Raw genomic sequence first — 11,141 nt, 5'->3', positions numbered from 1 at the left:
GAATTGTTTCAAGGAGTGTTCGATTCTTGTGGCTTATATTCTTTGTTTCACACTCTGCTTGTTGTGGAGGGGATATTATATTGACATCTGTTATTTCACCACACTGCGAATGTTTTTTTTTTCTTTAGGGAATTGTACAACTGCACAGAAGCAAAGTATGCCATGAAAACGCAAGTCGTTGTGCACAGTTGCGTCCCTTGTTCAGGCCAGAATCCTGTGATCATTGTTTAGAAGGCAGACTTTATCCTGATAATGAATTTGGTTCATTGGCACCATATCTGTTCTCATGGGTTTCATTAAAGTAACAAACCTCTATGGCGGATTTCCTTACACATTAAGGAGGCTTCTAACGGCATCGGGTGGTCAGGCTCGCTGACTTGGTTGGCATATGTCATCGCACCCCAGTTGCGTAGATCGATTGTCATGCTGTTGATCACTGGATTGGCTGGCCAAGACTCGATTATTTACAGACCGCAGCCATACAGCTGGAATATTGCTGATTGTGGCGTAAAACTCAACTCACTCACTCACACTATTACATTGTTTCTGCCAAAATTCATATTTACTACCAATAATTAGTTGTCTGGAGTGTATTACTATCTAATGTTAGCAATGGTGTGGAAGGCAGTATATTTTGATGTTGTATTTAAGTCAAGTGTGACCTTCTGGAACACATTTAGATTTATTGATCTTTATACGGAACTTATGTACACAGAAGGTACGTACTCTATATAAGTGGGAAAGTGCATGCCTCTCCCATCTTACATTACATCGAGACGTGTGGTTGTGTGAAGATCAATAAATCTACTTCAGAGGCTTGTGCACAAGTGCTGCGAGATGAAGATTGTTATCAGAACTTTATAGGTAATATTACCACTGCTATTGTATTTAATACTGCCATGTAATTGTACAGTCATTGAATAATTTGGTGCCGACATTGTAATTGCTCTGCAGTGTTTCTTTTAATTTGTTAATCTAGCTGTGTAAACACAGCTGTTATTTTATTACATTTTAATATGGTTTCAAACCTTGTGCATTGATTCCTAGGTTAAATTGCATTGCAATTTGAATATACACGTGTATCTGCACGTCATCTTCTCTATCGGTGTAAATCCAACTAAGGTCCACGCAGGTAGCAAAGGCACTGTAAGTCCCCATGGACCTGAGTATGGTGATGTACCTTCAGTTGTTGGCGATCAATAGCCTGTTTTTTTATATTGTATCGTCCTCTATAGTTAAAGTATTTTAGATTTAATTACTAGTTGTTTTAAGTATATATCTGTGAAAGTCTAGTTGGTTTTACTGTCCTTTGTCGACAGTTATTTAAATTGATTACCTTCTTTTCATCGCTATATGGCTGTAATATTGCCGATGCGATGTAAACATTTAACTCACTCACTCACTCACTCTTCTCTATCCTTGAAATGGGACATGGTGTCGGTCTCCCATTTCTTTTGAGAGTGCAACGCATGTGAGTGAGAGAGTGAGTTGGGTTTTACGCCGCCTTTGGCAACAGTCCTGGCATATCACAGGGAGGTCTCCGAAATGAGCTTCACACATAGTACCCATCTGGGGAATAGAACCAGGGCCGCTTTAACCACTAGGCTACCCCCACAGCCACAAAGCGTACAAATACACAAAAGGATTTTATTCGATAGTCATCAAGCCCCTTCACATGTGGTACACTTGTCAAATTTGAGATTGTGATTGCAATAATTATATCTAGTCATTATTCGGGGACTTCTTTGGGTGTAATGACCTCATATTCTTTTATGAGAGCAGAATACACCAACGCAGTATGGTACCTATAATTGGTCCAGTTCTGTCCACTATCTGAATATCTGAAGGCTAAAGTCCGACACGTTGCGCTGGTGTCAGAAAATATGCCTAACCCGGAACCTCGCTCACCCACATGTACCATGACTCTCATAAACGGCTGTACATAATGCGTTGTCCATTATTTCCACGAGTACTGAGGTGTATTAGACCATGGAAGTAGAGACACTATAAACTGGATGGGGATAGTAGTGGGACCGGAGAATGTTGTTACACGACGGGGGAGTAGGTTTAATGAGGCATTTCCCAGGTTTTATTGTTGGATGCTTCATGTCATAAGTGGGGCCTTGTCCCACAAAGCGTCTTTAGTGCTATGGACATTATACCATCGCAGGTTTGAATGCATGGAGTCATGTCCACCAATCTAAAACTCTGTTATTAATTTGCGGAGTTGCGTTCATTTGTCTGCTGGCGTCCTGTAAATCAAAAATTCGACCTGATTCTTTTAGGCAACAAACAACTTTTCTTTTTTGTTTTGAGACATGACAACCAAGTGTGTCAACCAAGATCGAGGTTCACAATCATGGACTTAAGTCAGTACATGTGGTGAAGATAACTGACGCTGACTGCAGCTGAACTCATTCACTCGCTTCCTCTGTGGGACAATTTATGACAGAAGGAAGTCATCCACAATCAGACCCTAAGTGATTACAAGAATAATCTCTCCTTCACAGCCTGCGTTGCATTATTTACCTGACGAAGAAGTGGTTTCCAATGCATTGGGTACGTTATTATACATGAAGCTGCTTCGGATGTGTTAAAATCACAACCAATGTCGATTTATGGCAATGACGTTCTGCCCAAGTGGTTACATCAGTGGAAACAAGGAGGTCTTGTCGCCAGCCAGAGGATGTTTCTCCTGGTATTGCCGATAACACACTTGGCTCTACAACAGAAATGAGGTCAATCCGTCAGGAAGGTGAAGGTAATTACTGACGGTGATTTGTTGTAGTGTAATATGTGTAAGTTTGACTGAAGAACATAATTACACTGCCATCTGAACACAGCCGGGAATAGAAGCCCTACTCGGGGAGGTGTCATGTAATCTCAACCGTGCTATGTGATGGTTGCGTCAGTGTGTTCTGATAGAGCTACAAATACCGCTAGTGATTGCAAGACCTTGAGATGAGAGCTTATAGAGATCGACATACAGACAACTTGATCTCAACGAACATTTCTACATTGAACTATAGTTTCATTTGGCAAGAAATGTGATTGAATTACATCACAGGGAGAATGATCGACAAGCACCATTAATGAGAGAGGCGGTGATGTAGCGAATCGACCCGGTTCTATTTCCGGATACATTTTAATGGACACATTACACAAAGCCCATTCACTAAGCCAACTTCCTTCATCACGTTGATATAGATATATTATTGCAAAGCATTTCGTAAATCCAAATACACAAAGTCATTCCAAATTTTGTAAATTGAAATTAAGTGACATTTAGGGAAGGGATTGTCGTAACTGGTTCCTTGGTCATGAACATTGAACGTGTGATGACAATATTACTTGATATTACTGGTAGTGAATCACATGCTTACCTTTTTCGCGAGTATGTTGTGTCATCACTGATTTCCTTGTGATAAATTGACACAATTTTCATCTCTGTTTTATGTTTCATGCCACAGGGAATCTGTATTGTCGAGATTGGTTATTCTCAATTCAATTGGATCGATTCAACAGTTCATGATATGTCATACAGTTATACATTACAGCTTTTCTGCACGGTCAAGTTTTGGTAGTCCTTGAAAAGAATGCATGCAATATAGTCACCTCCTTATTCACTGTAGGGATTCAGAATTCAGTGTATCACATGCTTGTCGAATGAGCCAGCTTAAATGAGAATCGTGGGTATGAACATAACCCTTCCTTTTTTCTGCGTGTCACAAGAGATGACAAAACGTTGGCAATTTGTTGACGTGAAGTCGCTACTCGGCTACCCGAACAGTTGATAATGCTTTTTTGCCACTAATTTACCTGTTGCAGACGAAACTGTGCACAGGCTTCCGGGATATCATGTGCGGCGTAAAACGGTATTTACTCCATCCCCCTGAACGGTAAACAAGAGAAACAGCATGCCATCCAAACATGTTCTAACAATATTGTGATCATTTTAAAATGCCATGGACAAAATATTGTAACACAAATATCTTGTATGAAGGCAAAACACTACAATAATATATACTAATAATACAATAATATATACAAGGCCACTTTATGCGTGATATAATTATAAATTCTGTCGGTTAGCACTTAATATATATTATAAGTTCACCAAAATAGTGACCGTCTACGAAATATTAGCGTTGAACGTTTCTCCAAAATTTAGCTGGCGGGCTAAATGGAATAGAGTTCAGTGCAGCGATAAAGCAAACTCACATCGCCCTTGATTGTTATTAAAACCCTGGAAAGATATTTTATGATAAATCAGTTTAAACATTCTTAATTCTCCGCTTCTTGCACAAGTCTTCCTCTGAGACAGTTACCCCCCTCAAGAGCTATTGGCGTTATCGGAACATGTGGCTCGTCACACACGATGCATACACTGTGATCAGTCACTGGAAATACATCACATACAATCATCCCAACCACTGGAATCTTTCAGATGGCAGAACCCCAAAATCTGATAAAACTCAAATGTTCGCTTGAGAAAATTCAAACCAAATATATCCTGAACATCACCACAAGGGTTGCTGAAGTAGCTGTTGATTGATTCCTGCCTTGGCGTGATCAATAAACGATTAGTTGTCCTTTATATTACAGGGAGGGTTATAAGATCTCCTTTGATCATTCCCCCTACCGCCATCCAACAGTGGGACTGGGCACAAGGGAGACATTGCATCAGACACACAGAGGAAACGCAAGATTGGAATCAATGGTAGAGAGTCGGGTCTGTCAGGGGTTGATTTGGCGGCACATCACTCCACTTGTTACTGTTGCCGAACCAACATCTTTAACATTCATTGGATGAAGCCAAGTTACTCGTGTTGGGAATGGTCAATTTGTCAATTTGCTGTCTTTAATATTCAGTGGTAGAGGTGTGCTTCATACTTGATCACAATCCTTGGCGTTTCCTGGTAATAAACAGACTGAACTGTTCCTACCAGGTGTTAAATTCAGTTGATGCACTGGAGTATGTTGAGCTTTATTTCAAATAATATCGACCGTTCAAGAAACGTTGCAAGAGTAACAGGCTGGGAATAAAACGATAAAAAATGTTGCTATTGCACTTTAGCGTATATGCATGGATATGCATTCAATAGTTTTAAATATCTAAACAAACCGCACTTCTGTTAGCCGTGTTTCTGTTAGCTCTAACATTCAACTTTTTTCTGCACAAATTCTAAAGACTAAAAGTATAGATAACGACATTGACAAATTGTGCTATACTCTTTGGAAGAATAATCTTCTTGCTATTCTGCGCTTGTGTTGCCTTTGGTCATACCATGATCCTAATAAAACAATTCAAAACGTATTGCTCTGATATGCCTACTGCCTTCAACGCTTTCCTGTCCACTTTTATTCCAATAAAGCCATATTTCTATCTTTTTAGCATCTGCATAATTTCTATGAAACACATTTAGTTGTACGAAGTACGTGTTATCGCCTTTCACCGACACACGCGCAGTGATAAGCTGTGGGAACTTACAACACATTAAGAATGTCGTAATTCCCGGACCAGGTTTTCGGAATTGGAAATCAATAGACCTCTTCACAGATTCAAAACGAAACCTCTCCGCACCAAGCTGTTTGAGAAAGGAGATGAGTTAACTTTTTGTGTAGTCATCTTTCCTTTCCTGTCGTCATACAATACACCTCGTGGTTCTTGTGTTTACAGAATACGACAGAAGTCCGTGATTGTTTATAATAAACACATGTGTTCACTTGATGGGCAAAAGACCCTGAATAATGCCATGGTGCGATCTTCGGTTTCGCTGGAATGGAGGGGTTGATCCAGACAAGGCTGTAAGGACAATCCAATCAATAAGTACAACTGCTTCAATCTGGAGTATTTATGGGTTAGGGTCCTGTTTACTGTTACCGTATATTCGAACAGCATGGGAAGAGATATTAAAATCCAGGGTAAAAATCCTTCAGAAAATGTTTGATGAAACCGTCTTATCTGTTTGATATTTAGATCTATGCATGTAGATTCAGAGTGATAAAAACTCTCCACAAGACTGTATGACACGAAAGAGGATATTAACTTTCCGTTAGACAACTTGACTTATTTGTCGAGCAACGTTCCAATAGCTCCAGCTTTTGGTGTCTTAGTATCACCAGTTGTGTTGTTCGATGGTGAATGTTCTTTGTACGAGGATTTCAATGAGCGTCATACAACCTTGGTCAAAAGCTTCAAAAATAAACTCACTCACTCACTCACTCAAAAGCTTCAAGGTCTTAGCAATGGTTTCATGAAGTTTCTGGCAGATTTGGCTTTCAACCTATGATGTACGTAAAATATTGGCAAAACCAAATTGTTTTCTAGCTAATGATACGGACTACATGCCCACCATAATATTGCCTGATAAAATAGTATCATATCCAATTTGTCTGGCATATCAAAGAAGAAGACCAACAACAATATATTGAAGCACAAATGACAGAAATTGATATATGAGTGTGTTACACTTTTCAGGACAATATATAATTTAGAGATTTGCTGAGCTGTCATTTATGACAAATTGTTTCACTGTAATCAGAAGTAACCTGAGCTGCAAGACGGCACTTCTCTATTTAGATTAAATACGAGCTCTTTCACTGATTGCCTCTTATACCAATGCGTTCGTTTTTGATTAAGTCATAGAAGAAATGAAACATTCTGAGAGGTAATACTTCCTTATACTCTCAGGTTATACCAGTATTAATATTCATCTAGACAATCATATTCCAAGTCGAGCTTATAATTATACACATGTGTATACTATTCTGGAAGTAGCCTATCGGTTGTAGAGTTCTTTCTTCATACTGACGACCCGGGTTCCATTTCTCACACAGGTACGATGTGTGAATGCTTTTCCAGGCATTGCCGCCTTGAAATGGGTAAAAGTGTCGTAAAAATATAGTCCCTCTCTTCCAAGTCTGACACAAACTGAACAGATGTGCGATAAAGCATGTGATGATGGTGGTGATGATGATGACGATTATCATGATGACGATGACTATGATGTTGTTCATAATAATGCTGACGATGATGATGGTCATGATGATGATTATTGTTGATAATTCCTGCAGGTTCCTGTTCCACCAAACAATGGAACATGATCGCAGGTGTTTGTTGGAGTGTAACAGTCTCATCACTTAAATGAGCTGTGTGGAGCTTCTCTCTGTACGACTGTTACCGAGAACGTTCAAGATTACATTCTCCAGGCAACCATGGTGTCCTCGAGTCGAGGTGTCAGCGTCACCTCCATCTAGTCTAGACACTACAATCAGGCGTCATGTCTGTGCCAACATTAAGTAGAGCTAGGACCTCAGAGAGAAGATCACACGCTCCGATCTGCTTGGCTGTCAGCTCAACTGGATAATGACGTCAATTTGAAGATCATTGATACAATAAGAACAAGAAGTGGTGGTTACCATGGTGATGTGATTGTCTTTTCCCATCTTTTCTTCGCCTTTATTTCTTATCAATTACCATGAGACTGATATAAGTAATTGATGATTTCGACACGGTTGAACTTCATATAATATTCCTCCAGCTAAATCAGTCAAACGTTCCCAAATGTAACGGAACAATAGCTATAATTAGTTTACTGCTTACGCGTGTGTTTGTTCAGTGGCGGGCAATCGAACGTGCGTGTGTAACCAGTGTCGGAAGTTTCAGAGGTTGTTTTGTCACACATTAGCTACAGGCTATCAACAAACGACGTCAGATTAGTTCCTTATCATTAACGATCTCTCCACCATTCGTGATAATGGTAAACGTCTTTATAACGCCAGACCGTCGGGGGTCTGCCTTCCGCCGTAGGGTATGTCTGTATAAACACGCTAATAGACAGTCACTGGGGACACTCGGCTTTACCGTAACAGTACATTAAGTTAACAATCAGTGGCTGCATGATCATACAACAGCTTTCTCCATAGACTTCCCAATGTTGAACCTAAGTGTTTCAAAGAGTGTTCGATTCTTGTGGCTTATATTCTTTGTTTCACACTCTGTTTGTTGCGGAGGTGATACTATTTTGACATCTGTTAATTCACCACACTTCGAATGTTTTGTTTTCTTGTACAACTGCGCAGAAGCAAAGGGTGCCATGAAAACGCAATCGTTGTGCACAGTTGCGTCCCTTGTTCAGGCCAGAATCCTGTGATCATTGTTTGGAAGGCAGACTTTATCCTGATAATGGATTTGTTTCATTGGTACCATATCTGTTCTCTTGGGTTTCATTAAAGTGACAAACCTCTATGGTGGATTTCCTCACACATTAAGGAGGATCCATGCAGGTAGCAAAATTATTGTAAGTCCCCATGGTTCCTAGTATGGTGATCTACCTTCAGTTGTTGGCAATCTATAGCCCGTGTTTTATATTGTATTGTCTTCTTTAATTAAAATCTTTTAGTTTGACATATTCTAGTATTTTTACTGTCCATCGTCGACAGGTTTTACTCTCTAAAATGTTTTCATTTTTAATTGTATAAATTGGTTTCGTCACGATATGGCTGAGATATTGCCGATGTGACGTCAAATATTAACTCACTCACTCACTCATAAGTGGGGCCTTGTCCCACAAAGTGTTTTTAATGCTACGGATATAATGTCATCGCAGGTTTGAATGCGTGGAGCTATGTCCACTAATCTAAAGCTCTGCTTTTAATGGTACGGAGTTGCGTTCATTTGGCTGCTGGTACCCTGTAAATCCAAGCAGATGAGGGTCACAATACTGCATGGAGTGTATAAACCGCTTTGTTTACAGAAACCGAACCAGTAGCAGTGAAGATTTAGTGGAACCATACGAGTCGCCGTAAATATAGGCCGCCGAGGTCTACTGGCTAGCGAACAGTTATCGCCATATTTTAGCGATATTTACAAAATTACTCCGCCTATCTTTAAATTAATGAAACAGAATTAATTATGATACTTAATTAGCTATTCACCGATGTGTCCAGCCCGTTCACGGCTGCCGATCATGTTTTTTCTATATAACGCGGTGGAAGGGAATCATGGAAGTATAAAAAGATGTTTTCTCAAAAGTAACAGTTATAACAGTTATCGCCATTCAGAATTTCTCATGCCCTTCGTGAAATATTATATATTTATATCATACAGTTACCTGGAATAATTAATTAATAGCTAATTAATTTATCTTTAATTTTTCTCTTATGTTACTTGCCGTGAAGAATTTTCTTTTGCTGTTCTGTATTGTCGTCAATTACGGCAGGAAAAAAAATACCGGAATTGTAACTGACCGGAACTGCACACGTGTGATACTGATGTATTGGCGACAACTGTTACGCGGCGATAACTGTTCGCTAGCCAGTACAGAAATCAGACACGCCGCCGGACTATAAGTCATGCTGGTGTACAGGAACCAAACAGGCAAACATTTGCCATGGAGGTCTGCTGGAACCAAACAAGCCACAGTGACACATTGCTTTAATGGCGCACGACGTCTGACGAGAGGAAAAGTTTATCCATAAAACCTGCATGACGCAATTTCAAAACACTATATAGGTTCCTCATAATAGTCTCTAGAGGATCCATAGACTCTAACGAATATAAGCCTCCACCCTAGGTTTAAATGTGGCGGACAACACTTACACATAATGAATGACTCTCCGTAAACCCTGAAAAACAGGAATTATGCTACCTGTTCCTCATCTACGGACAATGTAATCAAATATTGTCTCTATACGTGAGTAGCTACAACCCGTACTTACGACAGCATTGCATGTGACATTTTATTTAAAATGGCTACAAAATCTCGTAAAATGACGTTATATCTCGCGTGAGTGCTCCGTGGCCACTATAGCAGGAGACATAGGCTGGAGTTCGGTATCCGTGCCGTGTGACGAGTGATCGGAACTATAATTGCAAGAAGGAAACACAACCAATAACTGTTAATTTGCTGTATGATTTGATGTTATTGTAATAAACTGGAAGAGTCTTTATGACCGGTCGGCATGCAGCTCGACCTGGCAAATAACCTCTTTATCATGTGTTTTTTATTTCAAATGAGATCACACTACACATTAAGACGAATCTATCCCACAGAGGATTCATCATTCAGCAACAGCTGAAGGCTTCAATCCCCAAAGGATAATTGTGGTATCGTTCCCAGTAAAACTTACCCGATGAAAAAGTTTCCAGATTAGCGATTTTTGGTACATAACAATGTCCTTTTAGAAACAGACGTTCCCAGCCATAACCAATGTGTTTACATCTAATTAAACATATAGGAAACCGTATTTTGCTCTATTTGTTTCTAAGCAATATTACACAGATCGAAATTAGTTATGTTAAGCATATTGTTATAAGTATATTTATCCATTTATACGTTTTTACACGTCAGTTGTACATGTTGAATTTTTGTGAATATTTTGTAGTTAGACACACGTGCGTTATAGTTTTATGTGATGAAACTTAAAGCTTAAAGTTACATTTTAAGTTAAGCTTTAGTCCCTTAGTTCCAAAGAGGGCATTCATATAAACAAACATAATACCCAACCACCTCTATTTGTTTACAGGCAGTGTGGTAGCCTAGTGGTTAAAGCGTTCATTCGTCACGCCGAAGATCCGTGTCCGATTTCTGACATGGGTACATTATGTGAAGTCCATTATAGAAAAAGAATATATATTTTGAGCGATAGGCAACAGACGATTCACAAATTAAGATACTGATACCAGTCGACAATGTCATTGCATGCATGTTCTCGTCACGATATGGCTGAAATACTGCCGATGTGACGTTAAATATTAACTCACTCACTCATTGCATGCACAGAATGGACATTCCTTTCAACTGCTGGTATTTTTGTCCAGCGACCCTTTTCATTTGAAAGCCTGACATGGTAATCTAAAATGAATAGTTATATTGGGAAAATTATCTCGGTAGAATTCTGTTTTAATTCATGCAAGTTTATAGACTCTAGATTTTGAAGATGCGTCAATAACAGAGTGCCAATGTCAGAGTAACTGATCATAGTCATACAATTAAAATATATTTGCGATTGGTGTATCCAAAGGTCATTGTAACCATTTTATTGGAAGAATTGTTATTGTATTTATCAAGCAATACCTTTTACACAATAAGGGATATTTTGACGATTTTTCCAGTGATTAGTTTTATCCAGAAAGT

The sequence above is a fragment of the Haliotis rubra genome, unplaced genomic scaffold, assembly GCF_003918875.1.
Source record: "Haliotis rubra isolate DU_JTF1 unplaced genomic scaffold, ASM391887v1 Scf202, whole genome shotgun sequence".
NCBI lineage: Eukaryota > Metazoa > Mollusca > Gastropoda > Lepetellida > Haliotidae > Haliotis > Haliotis rubra.
This window is presented reverse-complemented; position numbering follows the sequence as displayed.